Here is a 19,366-nt window from a genome sequence, read left to right on the forward strand (position 1 = left end):
GCGTTTTTGGCAAACACGCCTGTGCCAACGTGCTCAGTTTCTGAGGCTCTAAATGAAGCCAGATTTTGAAGCTTCAAATGAACTCCAATCCCATGCTATGATATATGGTTGGAAAGCTCTTGATGTCTACTTTCCAATGCCGCTAAAATCATCTCATTTGGAGCTTTCTAGCTCAAGATATACTCCATTGAAAAGGGCAAGGTCAGGCTGCCAATTTTTTTCTGGAGTTGTTGCTGGAGTTGTTGGCAAAACACGCCAGCAACAATGCCCATCCTTCTTCTCTGGTGGCTTCCTGGCGTTGTTGCCTAAGTTGTTGGCAAAACACGCCAGCAACAACGCCCAAGCCTTCTCCTCCATTTTGCATGGGCGTTGTTGCCCAAGTTGTTGGCAAACACGCCAGCAACAACGCGCATCCTTCCTGAACACACACTTGTGCGTTGCCAACTTGGTTTCCAAGTTGCCAACTTGCTTCATCACCTCAACTCCAAAATGTGTCCAAAATTTCTCTTTTCTTCTTTTTAGCTTATTTTGTGCTCTTTTGCTTCTTTTTCTTCTTATTTACTACAAAATTTATAAAATCAAAAGATCAAAGAAATATACCATTTAAGCACAAAAGAATGCAATAATTAAGCACTAATTATAAATTTCTTGTATGAAAAAGCATAGAAAAATATGACATGGTGACATGTCATCAGCGTTCAACGCCCAGAATGGCAGAGAGCCTAGCGCTAAACGCCAGTGAGGAAGCCCTCACTGGGCATTCAACACCCAACCTGGCAGCAAGCCTGGCACTGAACGCCAGTGAGGAATCCCTCACTGGGCATTCAACGCCCATCCTGGCAGCAAGCCTGGCCCTGATCGCCAGTCAGGAACCCCTCACTGGGCATTCAACGCCCCAATAGACAGGGGAGCTGGCGTTGAACGCCAGCCAGGACATCCCTGCTGGGCGTTCAACGCCCAAAATGGTAAGGGGACTGGCGTTTAACGCCAATAAGGGTATACAAAATTGGCGTTCAACGCCCAAAGAGCCATCAGAGCTGTCGTTGAATGCCAATAAAGGCACACCCTCTGAAGGCTCAATACCTACTCAAGAAATCCCTATCCATGAACTAAAGGAAGCCAAGGCTCATATAGAGACCATAAAGGTTCCTTTGCATGCACTTCTGCAGTGCATGAGTTCTGATGAACACTAATCCTCTGATGAGGATGAAGACACTAGGGAAAAGCAAGTTGCTCGGTACCTAGGAGCTCTCATGAAGCTAAATGCCAAGCTATTTGGTACAAAGCCTTTGGTGGAAGAACCTCAATTGCTTTCCAAAGAACTCAATGCTTTGGTTCAGCAGAAGCTACCTCAGATGCTTCCAGATCCTGGACGCTTTCTGATTCCTTGAACCATAGACACCATGACCTTTAAGAAGGCTCTGTGTGACATAGGGTCAAGCATAAATCTAATGCCACTCTCTGTAATGGAAAAGCTGGGAATCTTTGAGGTACAAGCTACAAACATCTCACTATAGATGTAGACAAGTCAATGAAGAAGCCATATAGCTTAGTAGAGGATGTCTTGGTAAAGTTGGAAGACCACTACATCTCTGCAAACTTCATAATCTTGGACATAGGAGAGGATGAGGATGACTCTATCATCCTTGGAAGACCTTTCCTAGCTACTGCAAAAGCCATGATTAATGTGGCAAAGGGAGAAATGGTTTTCCAACTAGGAGAGGACTACATCTTGTTCAAGATGTCCAATCCTAAATCTCCCTCTGATAAGAAAGAGATAATGGTGTAACACCTAGTGTTCCAATCCTCTCTTTCTATGCAGAGCTTTACACAGCCCCCAGACATTAATTCTAAGTTTGGTGTTGGGTAGCCATCAACAAGCTCTAAGCACAAAGGTACTAGGAAGAAAGTACCTAAAGGTTGGATGGACAAGAAAGTCCCAACTGAAGGCCTCTCACCTGCATGAGAGTTGTCTTCACCAAGAAACCTGTCATACGACATACAGTGAGTCATGTCCTATCTCTAGAGCATGTGGAGCTCATCCATGAGAAGACAGGAAGAAATTTTACTGTAAGAAGCGAAATTCTGAGCCCATACTCACCTTCGTAAGGAGCTAACCGTCAAGCTAATGACGTTAAAGAAGCACTTGTTGGGAGGCAACCCAATTTTAATTAATTATTTCTATTTTCTTTCATTTTATTTTTCTTTAAAGTTTGCTTTTAGGTTCATAATCATGTGCAGTAGTCAGAACAGAGACAGAATTGTTCAACAGTGAAAACAGAACACTCTGGATGGAGTGTTGCTGGCGTTGAACGCCAGCCAAGGAGCAGACCCCGGGCGTTCAAACGCCAGTGCAGAGGGTAGAGAATCTGAATTTCCTAGCCTATCAAGACCAGTGGGTCCCACAGCATCTTTACCTACCCCACTTATTCCCTCTTACTTTCACACTTTCCCATACACACTTTTCTATAAACCCTAGCCCAGGCAAATGCATGTCACCTCCTCAAAACTATCATAACTCCCACCAACCCCCACCCACTTCAAAATCAAATTTTCCTCTCAACTACCCACCCATGGCCGAACCCAACCCTACCCCTCCTATAAATACCCTTCATTCTAACCATTCATACACATACCTCTCATACACTCATAACCCCCGTTCGGCCGAGCTCTCTCCCTCCCTCTATCTCCTTCTATTTTCTTCTTCTTCTACTCTATTCTTCTCTTTTCTTTATTTTTTGCTCGAGGACGAGCAAAGTTTTAAGTTTGGTGTTGAAAAAGCCTAGCTTTTTTCTTTCCATTACCACTTATGGCACCCAAGGTTGGAGAATCCTCTAGAAAGTAAAAAGGAAAGGCAGTAGCCACCACCTCTAAATCTTGGAAGATGGAGAGATTCATCACTAAAGCCCACCAAGACCACTTCTATGAATTAGTGGCTGAGAAGAAGGTAATCCCTGAGGTCCCTTTCAGGCTCAAGAAGAATGAGTATCCGAAAATCTGAAGATAAATCCAGAGAAGAAGTTGGGAAGTCCTAACCAATCCCATCTAAGAGGTTGGGATCTTAATGGTGCAAGAGTTCTATGCTAATGCATGGGTCACTGGAAACCATGACACTAGTGTGAACCCAAATCGTAAGAATTGGAGCACCATGGTCCAAGGGAGAATCTTAGATTTTAGCCCAGAAAGTGTGAGGTTGGCGTTCAACTTGCCCTTGATATAAGAAGATCCACATCCTTACACTAGAAGAGTGAACTTTGATCAGAGACTGGATTAAGTGCTTTCAGACATCTGTTTGGAAGGAGCATAGTAGAAAAGGGATTCCCAAGGCAAGTCCATTCAACTAAGAAGGCTTAACCTCAAGCCCATAGCTAGAGGAAGGTTGGAATTGATCCAATGTTCCATCATCCCCACTAGCAATCGGTCAAAAGTGACTATTGAAAAGGCCATCATGATCCATTGCATCATGATTGGATGTGAGGTGGAAGTACATGAGGTAATCCCTCAAGAATTGTTCAAGAAAGTTGAGAAGCCTTCCACCAATGCAAGGTTGGCATTCCCACATCTCATTTGTCATCTATGCAATTCAGCTAGAATTGTCATTGATGAGCGGATATTTTATACGCTTTTTGGCATTTGTTTTCATATAGTTTTTTAGTATGTTTTGTTTAGTTTTTATTAAGTTTTTATAGGTTTTAGTGTTAAATTCACATTTTTGGATTCTACTACGAATTTGTGTCTTTTTGTGCAATTTTATGTATTTTCTGGCTGAAATTGAGGAGCTGGAGCAAAGGTCTGATTCAGAGACAAAGAAAGCACTGCAGATGTTGTCCGATCTGACCTCCTTGCACTCGGAAGAGCTTTTCTGGAGCTACAAAAGTCCAAATGGAACGTTCTCAATGGCTATGGAAAGCAGACTTCCAGAGCTTTCCAGAAATGTATAATAGTTTATATTTTGCTTCAGATTAGAAGGCCCAAAACGGGCGTCCAACACAAAACTCCTGCCTCATTCTAGGTGTCCAGCACAAAAGGAGGAAACCTGGTGTCCAAACGCCCAGAGAGGACCCCCTAGCCAGCGTTCAATGCCCTAGAGGCCTCCTAGCACGTGGATCTCATCAAAGCTCTGCCCAAACACTCACCAAGTGGGCCCCAAAAGTGGATTTTAGCACTAAAAAGACTGTTTTTCCCTTACTAGTCATTATTTTAGTATTTAAAGTAGAAGATCACCCTTTGTTAAGGATCTTCTACCATCTCTTCCAGCCTATTTTCATTTTTACATTCAGTATAAGTTTCTAAACCTCCTAGGTTGAGGGGAGGAGCCCTGCTGAGTCCTATGAATTAATAAAAGTATTACTGTTTCTCTTCGATCCGTGTTTGATTTAATTCTAAGATGTATATTCGTTCTTCAACATGATGAATAGGATGACTAGTGACAAACAACTCTGTTCATCATACTAAGACCGCGTGCCTGACAACCACCCGTGTCTACCAGGGTTCGTGTGAATACGTGGCTAGAAAGTACGAACCGCCAGCTATGCTTATACATCTCTCAGATGGCTAATCCACGACTTCGTTGGAGGTTTCTCGAGACACCATTTCAGCCAATATACAGGGAGATTATGGTTTCTGTGGTAGAGGCTAGAACCCATAGGAGCAATATCCTCTGATCCGGAAGATTCGACCTTGTCTGTGGTATTTCGTGCAAGATCACCAAAGAGAATGAACTGCTAGAGCTTCACCCTCGTTCAGATTGGATGACCGCGGCCATACCGCGTTTGATCTGAAGCAGAGGAGATTGGTGACCACGTCCATACGGCATTGATCATATACAGCCTGCCATAGAAGAAATCACACACAAGCAAAGAAGACAGTAATACCAATGTTAATTCAGAAAGACAAAGCAACTCTAATCCTTAACCATCTTCCTATTACTGATTCAATTTAAATTCACAAAGTATTTTATACACTATATCTTTAATGCAATTAAGCCTCAATCCAACAACTCTTGATTCGCCTGACTAAGATCTGCAAGATAACCATAGCTTGTTTCAAATCACAATCCTCGTGAGATCAACCCTGACTTGCTCAGGTATTACTTGGATGACCCAGTGCATTTGCTGGTACAGCTGAACAGAGTGTGCGGATTCATAGACCAGTCATAGAAGGAGACATCTTCATTGAAGAGGACAAGTCCATCACTAAAAAGAAGATAGAGCAAACTAGAGAGCACGCGTATGAGCCTGTGCAGCCACCTCAGCATGAGATTCTTGAGATGCCTCAAGGGATGTATTTCCCTCCTCAAAGCTATTGGGATTAATGGCACACTTCTCTTGGAGAAATAAGCACTAACATGGAGCAATTGAGGTTGGAGCATCAAGGGCATTCTACCATCCTCAATGAAATAAGGGAAGACCAAAGATCCATTAGAGAAGATCAAAGGGCTATGAGGGAAGAACAACAAAGGCAAAGGAGTGACATTGAAGAGATCAAGCACCACATTGGAGGAGTTCTAGTCGCTGATGACAAGTCATCTTAGCCTAGTTTCACTAATCTTTTTCTTTTATTTTCACTTGAATTGTGCACTTTCTTGAGCTACAAGTAAGCTAATTTGGGTAGATTTTCATGCTTCCTTTGATTGAATCAACCATGTATGAATTCATGCTATTTCATGAGGTTTTATGCTATAATTATCACATATTATGATAAAATGAATATCTCATGATTTTAAGCATAGCTTTGATGTGTTTGGTTGATTAATGATAGGTGAAGAAAGCTTGGAGAAAGGTTGAAGCAAGAAGGAATGGCTAGGAGTAAAGAGAGGACAATGGAATAAGTGAAAATGAACCAGAAAGCAAAAAGCTGGACTAAGTTAGCCTCAAACTTTTGCACAAACTTTTGGGTGAAAAGTTAGCCCCAACGTTAGCCCCTAACTTTTGGGCTAACGTTGGCACATGAAAGTTACTCCCTGGGCACCAAAAGTTTGCGCCAACGTTAGCCCCTAACTTTGTGGCTAACGTTGGCATGAGAAAAACACTCCCTGGGCACCAAAAGTTTGCGCCAACGTTAGCCCCTAACTTTATGGCTAACGTTGGCATGAGAAAAACACCCCCTGGCTACCAAAAGTTTGCGCCAACGTTAGCCTCTAACTTTTGGGCTAACGTTGGCACATGAAAAACACAAAGGGGGAGCAAAAGTTTGCGCCAACGTTAGCCCCTAACTTTTGGGCTAACGTTGGCGCCATAAGTGCACTAAGGAAGGCCAACGTTGGAGCAAAAGTTAGACCCCTAACTTTTGCACCAACGTGGGTATCAGCAAAACATGGGGGCTGATATGAAAAGTTGGACCAAAAGTTTGCCTCAAACTTTTACTCAAACTTTTGCAAAACTCCAACCCGGTTCACTTGGTTCACTTTGGTTCCTCTCCAAACTCCAAGAGCAATCAACCAAGGCCTCTCTCAACCCAATTCCACCAAGAGCAAAGGCCTAACTCAAGGCTTGAAGATCATTTGAAGAAAGTGTATAAATAGGATAGAATTCAAGTTCTTAAAGAGCTTTTCTTTTGGAGTTTTCATAATAGTTTTCGGAGAGCTTTGGATATTGAGTGATCTTTAATTTCTTAGTTTCGGGGAAGGAGAATTCCACTCTCTTCCTCTTAGTTTTATTGCTTTCAATTTCAATTGCAATTGTCTTGGATCTTGGGTTGGAGAATTGAAGGAATTCTGTTTCAATCTCATCCGAAGATCTCTCTGTTTCTTCTACTGCTTATTGAATTTAATTTCTGTTAATTGTTCTTCATATACTTTCTTTGCAATTTACAATTCCTTTGCAATTGTTCTTGTTGGATCTAGGAAGGCATTGAGATCAAGACTTGGTTATCTAGTCTCTTGGGTCCTGAGATCCGGATTCCCCATTTTCCATTCCCTGTTTACTGTTTTCATGCTTATTTACAATTCTGTTTTTAGATCCGGTTCAATCCAAGTGTTCTTTTACTTCTCTGTTGGTTGCAATTTACTTTTCCTTGTTTAATTTCTGCAAATCCAACTCCCCATTCCCTTTAAAATTCAAGCTATTTACATTTCTTGCACTTTAAGATTCTGCAATTTACATTTCTTGCGTTCTAAGTTTCTGCCATTTAATTTCTTGTTCTTTAAGATTCAGCATTTAAATTCCTGTTCTCTTTAATTTCATGTCAATTACCCATTCCCTTTACTTTCCATGCAATTTAAATTCTGCAAATCACAAATCACTCAACCAAATCTTGATTCGCTTGACTAAATCAACCACTAAACTAAAATTGCTCAATCCTTCAATCCCTGTGGGATTGACCTCACTCCCGTGAGTTATTATTACTTGATGCGACCTGGTGCACTTGCCGGTTAGTTTTGGGTGTTTTGGAGAAATTCGTTTTTTTTTCCACGAAAATATCCCATCAGTCGCCACCATTAAAGGTGGATTCGTTCTCTTTATCTCCTTTTCTTTTATATTTTTCTATTTTCTGTTATGTTGTTTTGTCTGTTCTCTTGTTCTTATTGCATGATCACTTGCATTTATGTCTTTAAGCTATAAAATGTCCTATATCTCTCTCACCCAGCTTAAAAGAAAATTTTAATTGAAAAGAATTAAGAGATACATGAATTTCAAGTTTATAATAAGAATAGTTTAATTATCTTGATGTGGTGGCATTGCTTTTATTTTCTGAATGTATGAATGAACAGTGCATATTTGAAGTTGGAATTTTAGAATGTTGGCTCTTGAAAGAATGATGAAAAAGGAAAAGTATTATTGATAATCTGAAAAATCCAAAAATTAATTCTTAAAGCAAGAAAAAGTAGCAAAAAGAAAAAAGAAAAAGCATGTTGCAAAAGAAAAAAAAAATAATACATGAAAAAAAATGGCAAAAAAATGAAAAGTAGAAAAAGCCAATAGCTCTTTATTAAACCAAAAGGCAAGAGAAAAAAGCCAGTAACCCTTTAAACCAAAAGGCAAGGGTAAAAGGATCCAAGGCTTTGAGCATCAATGGTTAGAAGGGCCTACAAGGAATAAAATCCTGGCCTAAGCGGCTTAAACAAGCTGTCCCTAACCATGTCTTTGTGGTGCGAAGGTGTCAAGTGAAAAGCTTGAGACTGAGCAGTTAAAGTCGCGGTCTAAAGCAAAAAGAGTGTGCTTAAAAACTCTAGACACCTCTATCTGGGGATTCTAGCAAAGCTAAATCACAATCCGAAAGGGTTCACCCAGTTAAAGTGTCTGTGGCATGTATGTATCCGGTGGTAATACTGGAAAATAGAGTGCTTAGGGTCATGGTGAAGACTCTGAAATATGTGTTCAAGAATAAAAAAGAACTAAACTAGGAGAGTCAATAATATCATCTGGATTCTAAGTTCCAAAAGAGACCAACATTTCTAAGTTTCAATGCATAGTGAGATGCCAAAACTATTCAGAAGTAAAATTCTACTAAGTCCTGCTCATCTAATTGAAACTAAGCTTCATTGGAAACTTTGAAATTTATTGTATCTTACTCTTCTTTTTATCCTACTGTGTTTTTAGTTGCTTGGGGACAAGCAACAGTTTAAGTTTGGGGTTGTGATGAGCAGATATTTTATACGCTTTTTGGCATCATTTTTATATAGTTATTAGTATTTTTATTTGATTTTTATTATATTTTTATAGGTTTTAGTGTTAAATTCACATTTTTGGATTCTACTTTGAGTTTGTATGTTTTTGTGCAATTTCAGGTATTTTCTGGCTGAAATTGAGGAGCTGGAGCAAAAGTCTGATTCAGAGATAGAGAAAGTACTATAGATTAGAAGCTGACTTCCAGAGCTTTCCAGCAATGTATAATAGTCTATACTTTGCTTCAGATTAGGAGGCCCAAAACTGGTGTCCAACGCCAGCCTCCTGTCCCATTCCAGGCATCTAGCACCCAAAGGAGGAGACCAGGCGTCTAAATGCCCAGAGAGGACCCCCTAGCCAGCGTTCAACGCCCTAGAGGCCTCATAGCACGTGGATCTCATCAAAGCTCACCCAAACACTTACCAAGTGGGCCCCAGAAGTGGATTTTAGCACTAAATGACTGCTTTACCCTTTTTATGTAATCCTTAATCATTAGTTTAGTATTTAAGGGAGAAGATCACATACTTTTGGGATCTCTCTCACATTTCTTCCAGCATATTTCAAATTTTATATTGTATTTTCCTTTCATTATGAGTTTCTAAACCTCCTAGGTTGAGGGGAGGAGCACTGCTGAGTTCTATGAATTAATAAAAGTATTACTATTTCTCTTCAATCCGTGTTTGATTTAATTCTAAGATGTATATTCATTCTTCAACATGATGAATGGGATGACCTGTGACAATCAGCTCCGTTCTTCATACTAAGACCGCGTGCCTGACAACCACCCGTGTCTTCTTGGGTTTGTGTGAATACATGACTGGAAAGCATCGAACTGCCAGCTTGATTATACATCTCTCAGACGGCTAATCCACGACTTCGTTGGGGACTTCTCGAGACACCAGTTCAGCCAAGGTATGGGGAGATTTGGGCCTCTGTGGTAGAGGCTAGAACCCAAAGATGCGGCATTCTCTGATCCGGAAGATCCGACCTTGTCTGTGGCTTTTTGAGTAGGATCATTAAGGAGAATGGACTGTAGGAGCTTCACCCTCAATAAGACTAGATGCGCACTAACCCTGTTGTTCAGATCTAGAGGAGTATTTGCGGCTGCTCAAACCAGCGTCAATTACATACAGCCTGCCATTGAAGAATTCATTCATAATTTAAGAAGAAAGTAAGACTAGAGTTAATCCAGAAGGAAAAAGCAACTCCAAGCCTTAACCAGCTAATTTTTAAGATTATCATTGTAAACATATCAACCTAGTTCAGATCTCATAAATCCAACAACTCTTCTATCCACCTGACTAAGACCTGCAAGATAACCATTGCTTACTTCAAACCACAATCCTTGTGGGATCGACCCTGACTCGCTTAGATATTACTTGGATGACCCAGTGCACTTGTTGGTTCAATTGTACAAAGTGTGGAAATTCGTGCACCACAAACCAATCCACAACCCTCTTCCATGAGTTCAAAACCAAATCAGTTCAAAATCAAGCTAGATCCATAAGTGCATACCATTTACATATTTCAAGAAAACCAATTCAAACTCAAATCAATTTCCAATGGATTAAACTCGATTTCAAAACTTTAAAGAAACAACCTTAAAGAAACACTTCAAAAATAGTCCATTTCACAAAACCCAACAATAATCCAGTCAAATAAGCATTCACATCCATCCAAGACAATCAAACAATACACAAGACTTATATAATCACCAAAGGTACATTTCTCACATCAGTATCTGATGTCAGGGAATTTTGGCCAGTTTCACTGACCTTTTCTTTACTGTTTTAGGGTAGTTTCATGCATTTTCTTAAGTAAATAAGCAAGTTTTGGGTAGATATTCACTTACATCTTGATTCAAGCAAACATTGTAAACTTTACATGATTTCATGAGAATTATGCATGAATTTAATGACAAATTGGATAATGCATGATCTCATGACTTAGAATAGAGCTTTGATGCACTTTAATTGCTTGATTTCAGGACAAAGGAAGCAAGGAAGAACCACGTTAGTAGCCACGTTAGTCTAATTAACGTGACTACTAACGTGGAATGGGAGCTAGCTTGCAACATTAATGAGAAAAGTGATCGCCAATAATGCCCTCGAAAGCCATTATAGCCCACGTTAGTTGCCATGTTAATGACGTTAACGTGGAAGCTAACGTGGAAGAGAAGTGAAGCTCCAACGTTAGTGGTAAAAGTGAATGCCACTAACGTTGGAAGAAGGGGCACACTTGGCCACATTAAGAGTCACGTTAATCACATTAACATGAACTCTAACATGGAAGGAACAAGGAATTACCAACGTTAGTGACACTCACCTTTGTCACTAATGTTGGATTAAGCCACTATTGCCCACGTTAGTTGCCACGTTAACTACGTTAACGTGGAACCTAACGTGGAAGAAGAATTGATGGACCAACGTTAGTGACACTCACCTTTGTCACTAACGTTGGAGATGGCAATCACCACCATGTTAGTGGTCACGTTAATCTAATTAACGTGAACTCTAACGTGGGAAGGAGGGGTGTTTGGAGCGTTAGTGACAAAGGTAAGTGTCACTAACGCTCTCGAAGAATAGGCAAGTCCATGTTAAAGGTCACGTTAGCTATACTAACGTGAACTCTAACGTGGGAAAAGGGGGCAATAAGAAATGTTATTGGAAAAGGTGAATGCCAATAACGTTTGCAAAGGACCAAGAGGCAACTTTAGTGGTCACGTTAGTGCCACTAACGTTAAAGTTAACGTGAATCAATTTTGGCTTGGAACGTTAGTGAAAAAGGTGATCGTCACTAACGTTCTCGAACCCACACATTCACTTAACGTTAACACTACTAACATCCTAACTAACGTCCATGCCTAACTCACACTTTCTCTGCAAGCAAACCTGAGCCCACTGAAGATTGTAACTGCTTCAACTAAAGATCCAAAGGCCCATATCCAAGACTTGAAGAAGCCAACTAGAAGATCAGAAGAGTAGTATATATAGGAGTAGTTTTGAACTAGTGGAAAAGCTTTTGGCATATTGGAAAACTACACTCTATATATTTTACTTTCCCTGCACTTTCTAGTTTGAGTTTTCAGAATGTACTTTTCATTTATGCTTTCCATTTCCAGAGCTATGAACAACTAAACCCCTTTCATTGGGTTAGGGAGCTCTATTGTAATTTGATGGATCAATAATAGTTTTCATTATTCTTCTTCTTTCTTTTCTTTTGATTTTACTAGAAAGCTTTCAATCTTCATCCAATTGGGTAGTTGTCATGGAAAAGAAGCTATTCATACATGGATCTCTTCGGAACCTTGGAAGAGGAAGGAAGAGATTACGCTAGAAATGCTTTCTCATGTTGGACCAAATTGGGGTTTGGATGGATATAGTGACATATAATCCTACCAACACTTTGATTTGGGAATACATGTGGTATAATCAGTGACCATACTTCATCTCTTCTCATGAGCAATTAGACCAAGAAATTGGCTATTGATCAAGATTTGAGAGATTGGGTTGCCAAGGAATTGGAATCTAATCACTTAAGATTGCCAAGGAGATCAATGAATGCATTGATTGAGGAAGAGATGAGAATGAACTTGATCCGAAGAATACAACATCTCCTGAGCCCAATGAATTCCCCACTTCTGATCTTACCCATTCTCTTTACTTTTTGCCATTTACTTTTATGTTCATTTCCCCAAATCCCCATTTAAGATTCTGCAATTTACTTTCCGCTATTTCCATTTTGCTCTTTATTTCTAGCATTTACAATTTCTGTTATTTACTTTCCCGCCATTTACGTTTCTGCAAATATCAACTCAATTTCTGCTTAGCTCAACTAGAACATTCCTCTGATTAAAGTTGCTTGACCAATCAATCCCTGTGGGATTTGCCCTCACTCTGTTGTGAGTTTTTACTTGACGACAATGCGGTATACTTGTCGAGGGAAATTTGTTAAGAGACAAGTTTTCGTGCATCAAGTTTATGGCGCCGTTGCCGGGGATTGATTTTGTATCAACAATGATTAAATTAGTGGATAACTAGATTGAGCAATTTTTTTTCTTTTGTTTGATTTAATTTCTGTTTGAGTGATTTACTTTCAGTTTTAATTATTTTCTTTCCTTTACCCCTTACCCGTTTGTGGTGTTCTCTTATTTGTTACAATTCAATTCACTAACCCACTAACTGTTTGATATATTGCATCACTCACACTAACAACATTTCTGACAATAATACTTCCTGCATTTGTCTCCTTCTTGCTTGTGCTTTGTTGGTTGTATGACAGGTAGAAAAAGTGGGGCTTCAACTTCCTTTGATTATGAACCTGAGAGGACCTTCCTTAGACTAAGGAGGGAAGCAAGAGGAAAGAGAGTTGTTAGTGCTGAGGAAGAGGAGGAGTATTTGAACCAGACATGGATGAGAATATGGAGAACCATCATGAAGAAGAGGCTCACAACCATGGCAGAGAAGGTCTAGTGTATCATGCTGGACAAGAGAGAAGAGTTTTAGGCTCTTATATAAACTCAAACCCAGGAAACTGTGGAAGTAGCATCCAAAAGCCAACTATACATGCCAATAACTTTGAACTAAAGCCACAGCTCATCACCCTTGTTTAGAACAACTGTTCATTCGGAGGAAGTGTCCAAGAAGACCCCAATCAACATCTAACCACCTTCCTGAGGATATATGATACTGTGAAGTCTAATGGTGTTCATCCTGACACCTATAGATTGCTTTTGTTCCCCTTTTCACTCAAGGACAAAGCATCTAAATGGCTAGAATCTTTCCCGAAGGAGAGCTTAACAACCTAGGAAGATGTGGTGAACAAATTCTTGGCGAGATTCTATCATCCTCAAAGAATCAACAGGTTGAGAGCTGAGGTACAAACCTTCAGGCAACAAGATGGTGAAACTCTCTATGAAGCATGGGAGAGGTTTAAGGACTTGACAAAAAGGTGCCCGCCATATATGTTCAATGAATGGGTGCAGTTACAAATTTTCTATGAAGGTCTTTCTTATGAATCAAGGAAGGCAGTAGACCACTTATCCGGGAGATCTCAAAACAAGAAGAAGACCATTGAAGAAGCCATAGATGTCATTGAGACTGTAGCTGAGAATGACTACTTTTATTCTTCTGAAAGAGGCAACACTAGAGGAGTGATGGAGCTAAGCAACGTGGATGCACTGCTGGCTCAAAACAAGATGATCACCAAGCAGTTGGATGACCTTACCAAGAAGATGGAAAGGAACCAAGTAGCAGCAATCACCACCTCATCAGCAGCTCAAGAAGGAGTGAATGCAGAGGCAGAGGGTGATCAGGAACAAGCCAATTACATTGGGAACTCACCTAGGCAGACTCATGATCCATACTCCAAAACTTATAATCCTGGTTGGAGGAACCACCCAAACTTTGGGTAGGAAAATCAACAAGATCAAGGCCAAGATCAGAGACGTCACAACCCCAACAACAATGCAGCTCACCAACATTCCACACAGAGATCATATCAGCACCCACCTAACAACACCCCTCAACATCCATATTAAAACCAAAATGGACCTTCTCATCCCTCCAATCTCAACTCACCATCATCCGAAGATAGACTATCAAGGATTGAGACTCTACTTGAAGGCATATGTAAGGAAATCCAAGATAACAAGGTGTTCAAGGAGGAGGTGCGAGCCAATATCAAAAACCAGGGAGACACCATCAAGAGGCTAGAATTTCAAGTGGGATACCTTTCTGAGAAGATTCCCAAACCTACTGACAGCTTCCCAAGTGACACAGAGAAAAACCCAAGAGGTGAAGCAAAGAAAGTAAGATGGAAAGAATGCAAGATAGTCACTATAAGTGATAAGGAGACTGAGGAAAAGCTGAACAAACCATTCATACAACCTAGAGACACCTCAGCAGAGAAGCAGGAAGAGAGTCACCAAGAAACCAAAATTACACAGAAGGAGATTCTGAAACTCTATGCACCTTTTCCCCAAAAACTCAAGGGTGGTGTAGAAAAGAGAATATACTCAAAGTTCCTCGACATGTTTGCATCCCTCCATGTAAACATACCATTCATCAAAGCTCTCCAACAAATGCCCTCATACATTAAGTGCATGAAGGAGCTGCTGACCAGGAAAAGCTCACTCAAAGGAGGGCAAACAATAGTGATGAATAAAGACTGCAGTGCTCTCATTCAACCAGAGTTGCCTACAAAAAGGAAGGATCCAGGGAGTTTTCACATCCCCTGTGCTATAGGAGAAACAAGGTTTGATAAAGGACTCTGTGACCTGGGAGCAAACATCAACTTAATGCCCTTATCCCTCATGAAGAAGCTGCAGATTAATGAGCTAACGCCCACAGACGTAGTCATCAGGCTGGCTGACAAAACTCAAAGACAAGCAGTAGGAGTGGTTGAAAACGTGTTGGTAAAGGTTGGGAATTAATTCCTTCCCACAGACTTTGTCATATTGGAAATGGAAGAGAGTCACCTTCACCCAATCATATTGGGAAGACCATTCCTAGCTATAGCCAGAGCGCTTATAGATGTGGAGCGAGGAGAGCTAATACAAAGGATACATGATGAGAAACTCACATTCAATGTCTTCAAACCCTCACAAGAAGAAGATCAAGAAAATAAGGAACCAAGGGAAGATCACGACAAGGCACTGGTGGAAGAAACAAACATTGAAACACAAACTGTACACCTGGAAATCCCTTTGGCTGGTAAGCAAAACAGTCAGAAGGTGTCACAGCTAAAGGAAAACCAAGAAAAGCCAAAACCACCAGAGTCATATGAGACCAGCAACAAAATTTCCTTGGAAAAAGAGGCCACAAAGAGCAAGGCAACACTAAAAGAAACAAAGAAGAAGGCACAAAGGAGATGGAGGAACAAGAAGATCCCTACAGAGGATTTCTCTCCAGGGGATAAAGTGATCTCAGTTTATCTCCCAGTTATCCCACCTCATCTCCCCACCATCCCATCTCAGATGCCTAAAGTTTTCACCATCAACAGAATTCTCTCATTAGAACATGTGAAAATCCTTAACGAAGCCAATGAAGATAGATTCACTGCAAGGGGAAAAGATTTGAAGCATTACCAACCACCCTGGCAAGGGCAGAACGTCAAGCTAGTGACGCTAAAGAAGCGCTTCATGGGAAGCAACCCATGTTTTATATGCTTTTAAAGTAGTTAATAATGCAAGGTTCATGCATTCCGAATCAACTTTGACATATACTTGAATGAATCCTTTTATGCAACATATAGTGAAGAACAAGTTTGGTGTTCAAGGCACACTAAGAGGACATGAATGTAATTCATATCATGTCACTCTTAGAACCTTGAACATATCTTTTTACACCACATGGCCACAAACTAAGTTTGGTGTCACCAATGTTGCATACATGAATAACTAAATAGTTAGTTGGTTTGCATTCATGAATAGCACTTAGTCATTTAAAAACAAAAATTTTAAAAAAGTAGTTATTCTTTCTTTTTTTTATTTTTCCGTCATTATCCAAAAAGTTATTAATAACACTCTTTTTCTTAGGGGGTAATGAAGGGAAGATTGGAAGGAATTGATGGGACAATTGAAGAAGGAGGGTTCGGCCACTTCAAAAAGAGGGGACTATACACATGTCTTCAAGGAGAATGCATTGGGAAATGTTGCCATGCAACATTGGAAGAATGACACCGTTGGAGACCGAACCAACCCCATCATAAAAGTGATGATCCTTGTGGCCATCCCATACTAAATCCCATCCGTTCATCACACACCCATACCATCAATCCACACCTTTCATTTACTCACCACTTCTCTATATAAGTGATTCTTATTCCGTACCCCCTCCACATTCCAATTCCCATTCCTTGTACGTCTCACTTTCGGAACCCAACACCCCTTACCCCATCAAAGACACTCTCACCCACTCCCTTAATTATACCTTACCCTAACGAGGCCGAATTCCATCAGCTATCCACACCCTTCAACACCTTCACATATCAAAAGTCACTCATGGCATCATCAAGCTCCAAAAGGCGAAAGGGAAAGACACTAGTGGAGAGAATTCCTTTTGACGAAGGAAGGTTCAAAACCGCTTTCCATGAACTTCAATTCGAACGTATCAAGCACAAGAAAGTACTGCCAGAGCTGACATTCCAATTCAACTATGATGAGTGCCCGCAGATTGGAGAGAAGATTGAACAGAGGGGTTGGCAAGAACTCACGAACCCAGAAACAAAAATAAATGAAAATCTCATTAAAGAGTTCTATGCCAATGTGGCCAGAAAAGAGAATACCAAGGCTCCTACCTTCAAAAGTTACGTGAGAGGAACAAAGGTGGACTTCAGTCCTACTGCTATAATGAGGACTCTTCATCTGAGATCACAACCCTCTGATAAGCCAAGTTATCAAGAAATAATAAGTAATGGCCCTGACAATGATGAGCTTGAAGAAATTGTGAATGACATGTGTGTCACAGGATCAGATTGGGAGAGGTATTCAGATAAGAGGCCACGGTTCATCAGAAGAGGAGACCTCATCCCGGAAGCCAAGGGATGGTTTGAGCTTGTGAGAAGATCTATCCTCCCAGCCTCAAACAATTCTGAGGTCAACATTGCTCGAGCCACCATGCTACATTGCATTATGAGCGGTGGAGACATCAATGTACATGAAATTATAGCTGAGGGAATCCAAGAGGCAGCCAAAAAGAGTGATCCGAGTGCTTGGCTTTTGTACCCCAGCACCATTGTGAGATTATGTAAGAAAGCCAAGGTGGTCTTCGAAGACAGCAATCCACATTGGGTAAACCCTGGGAGGTTAGTTACGCTCCAGTGTATAACTTATGTGGCACCCGCCCAACAACAAAGAAGGCCTCAAATAGGGAAAAGAACATCACAAGAAGGACCTCATCAAGAAGAATATCAGCAAGAAGAATACTATGATCCAACCAATATAAATCTGGGCCACATTCAAGGAGTCATTGAGGACTTGGCAAGGAGATATATGGAAGGGCAAGAGCAACAACTACACCTTCAATCCCAGCGGATGGATCGTCAGGAAGAATTACTTACTAACTGGATGAATCAATAAGGAGAGTGGCAGAAACAACAAATGGAGCAGTGATAAACCCATATTTCATGATATATATTGTGCTCAATTCAAGAGATTTATTCAATCCTTCACCCACTTATTCATGTAAATTGCATGGTTTTACTTTTCCTTTCCTATTATTTGATATATGTGAAAAACATGTTTCTTATGTTTCAGAAATTATTTATTTTAATTACCTTCATTATCATTCGATGCCGTGATTTGTGTGTTAAGTAGTTTCAGATCTTCTAAGGCGGGAATGACTTAAAGGATGGAAAGGAAACATACAAAAATAGAAGGAAAGCACAAAATGGAGTTTTTGAAGAAACTGGCAGCAACGCGAACGCATGGACGACGCGGCCGCGTGACCAGTGCGAAAAGACAGCGACACGAACGCGTGACTGACGCGGACGCACGCTATGAGTAGAACACAGATGACGCAGACGCATGACCTAAGCGAACGCGTGACAAGGAAAACTCCAGAAGACGCGACCACGTGACAGACGCCACGCACCAGAAATTATAGAAAAATGCCCCCAGCGATTTCTGAAGCTCTTTTTGGCCCAGATCCAAGTCCAGAAGGCACAGATTAGAGGTTATGAAGTGGGGGAATGCATCCATATTGGAGGGAGATCTCCAATTACTCACTTTTGATAGTTTAGATGTAGTTCTTAGAGAGAGAGGTTCTCTCCTCTCTCTTAGGTTTTAGGATTAGGATTTCTCTTAATTTTAGGATTATTTCTCTTCAAGTGCAAGTTCAATGTTCCTCTTATTTATTTTCTACTTTTATTATATACCTTTGATTATCATTTACCTTTTCAATTTAGCTTATGCTATATTCATGTTATGATTTTCTTAATTAATATTAATTGAGGTATTTCAGTTCATAATCGTTTTATTCTATTTATGAGTGCTTTTAATTTAATTTAGATATTTTCTTCCTTTTGGCTTTGGTTAAGTAATTGGTAACACTTGAGTTGTCAAACTCAGCAGTGGTTGAAATTGGCAGATTTCTAATTAATCTAGATCGCTCTAAAGCTAGTCTTCCTACAGGGATTGACTAGGACTTGAGGATCAATCTAGTTAGTCCACTTGACTTAACTAAGTGGGATTAAAATCTAATTCTCATTACACTTGATAAGGATAACTAGGATAGAAATTCCAATTTCTCATACCTTGCTAATAGTTTATTTTACAGTTATTTATTTATTTTATTGTCATTTAAATTACTCGTTCCTTACCTTCAAAATCCCAATTTACAAAACTCCTAACCAATAATAAGAACATACTTCCTTATAGTTCCTTGAGAAGACGACCCGAGGTTTAAATACTTCGGTTATCAATTTAAAAGGGGTTTGTTACTTGTGACAACCAAAATATTTGTAAGAAAGGACTTTTGTCGGTTTAAAAGCTATACTTGCAACGGGAATTTATTCTGAATTCTAGACCACGCAAAAGTTCCTCTCTTCAAGCAGCAATAGGAACACTACTCTCAGCTCACTCAAGCCATCAATCAAGTGACTGAAAGGCAAGAGCGTCAAGATAAATGCCTTCAAGAACTCAACCAACGTCAGCTAGCTCAGATGAAGGCATTCAATGAGTTCAGCGTACTTAATGAAGGACGGCAACTACACAGGGAAGAATTCAACATAAACACTCAAGCCAAGTTGAACTATATGTC

At 40.3% G+C, this 19,366-nt stretch overlaps 1 non-coding gene across 1 annotated transcript; it reads right to left on the reverse strand.

Annotated features, from left to right (window-relative positions):
- Window positions 1-13,467: 13,467 nt before the first annotated feature.
- LOC148571136 (small nucleolar RNA R71) lies at window positions 13,468-13,574 on the reverse strand. The gene has a single exon (XR_015880528.1). It is a non-coding gene; the product is annotated as a small nucleolar RNA R71 (small nucleolar RNA).
- Window positions 13,575-19,366: the final 5,792 nt, after the last annotated feature.

The sequence above is a fragment of the Arachis ipaensis genome, chromosome B3 (genome assembly GCF_059453495.1).
Source record: "Arachis ipaensis isolate K30076 ecotype BB chromosome B3, ASM5945349v1, whole genome shotgun sequence".
Lineage (NCBI taxonomy): Eukaryota > Viridiplantae > Streptophyta > Magnoliopsida > Fabales > Fabaceae > Arachis > Arachis ipaensis.